Source organism: Melanostigma gelatinosum, assembly GCF_949748355.1.
Source record: "Melanostigma gelatinosum genome assembly, chromosome: 18".
Lineage (NCBI taxonomy): Eukaryota > Metazoa > Chordata > Actinopteri > Perciformes > Zoarcidae > Melanostigma > Melanostigma gelatinosum.
In genome coordinates, this window is record NC_136651.1 from 22822480 (window position 1) to 22824127 (window position 1648).

The following is a 1648-nucleotide window of genomic DNA, read 5'->3' on the forward strand; positions in this document are numbered from 1 at the left end:
AGAGCCCCTCTCGACACGTGTTTATGCCAACAAACACAAGAAAAGGACAACGGTCAGGCTTCTAAAGGACGAAAAACTTTTTATGATAACAGTGTCTCTGACAGTTTTGTGGAAACCTCACGGTGTCAACACAAGCAAAGCTGCTCACACAAACCAGTTGCTCGGGTGAAGTCCATACAAACTGGTGGCTGTTGCACTCAAGACAGTTTTTGATTTCTATCTTTTTATTCTTTTGTGTTTATTGAATTATATTGCCTGCTACATTCATGGGATCTTTTATCTCACAAGAACAGTTTTTCTGCAGTTCTCTCAAGTGATGTATTTTCGAATCATACTTGTGGGTAATACTTCTGTTGTTATTGAAATGTCCTTATAACATATTTTTACCATATTGTGTGATTACTATGTAATCAAAGAGTGGAATGTTATGGGAAAATATGTCAGTCTACTGTTTTAGGGTTAAGAAATGTGAGTTTTAGAAGAGCAGGCACTAAACCTTGTGTCTTCTAAATGAGTCTCGTAAATTTCGGATCCAGGGGTCTTGTGATCTGTTATCTTGGTATCTGTTTTCCTGTGCATTATTTGTCTTCAAAGCATGACCCTCTTTAGGTATTTATGATGGGTGATGGTTCACCGGTTTATTCCGTCTCTGCAATACTGTGACTTAACTCTTTGACTAGTTAACAGTGACATCAAAGGAAGCATCTGATGTCTCCATAAATATTGTGGGACAAACTGATAACAAAGGGATTCGTAAACCGGCCATAAAGCGCCTTCAGGGTATCGTAAAGACAGGACACTGTGCTTCAAAGGAAGACTGGTTTCCTTCTCTGAGAATAAAGGTCCAGGCATTTGACTATGTTGTCAGAGCACCTCTCGCAGATGACGGTGATGTGTCTGTGAGACTGTGTTCTCTTTGCTTGCAAGCAAATAAATTGACTATTACAACTTTGATCGTTCATCCAGACTCTGTTTCATTTGACATTGATTTGTTAACACTTTAACACTCTTCTCCCGACTATTCACAGAAATATTCCACAACACACTACATGGTATCATTCACCCATTCACACACATGCATACACTGATATCAGGGGCTACCATGCAAGGTGCCCAATCAAAGGTCCAAATCGAAAAGAAATGACATGATACTCGTTATCCACCACAGTACTATGTATGTCTGACGTGCACAAGAGGGTACGCTGGCGCACGCTCCTCTTGACACTTTTGTTACCGCTTGTGTGATTTTGTTATTTTTTACAGCTATTCTATTTGGCACTCTGAGATTTGAAAAAATGAAAAGTCCGTTACAAATGAAATTTATTATTATGGCAAGAGGTGCCTGCATAGGCGCACAGCAACAGGAGTATGAATCAGGCATTATAATGTGTTCACACTATGAGCGATACAGACACTTGTTGCTGCGTGACGCAATAGAAATCAAAGTAGATCTGGTCTCAACCATTTCATAGCTCCAATGACGCATTGAAGTGCTAACTTCACGTACCTCGTGCTATATAACGACATAACTTCATCAACGAGCACTTGAGCAACACTTCATCGGCGACAATCTCTGGCAGCTGAAATTGCAACACGTAGTATCACTTCTTTGTTAAAGAGAAAGAAAGCCACTCTGAGCATTCAAGTG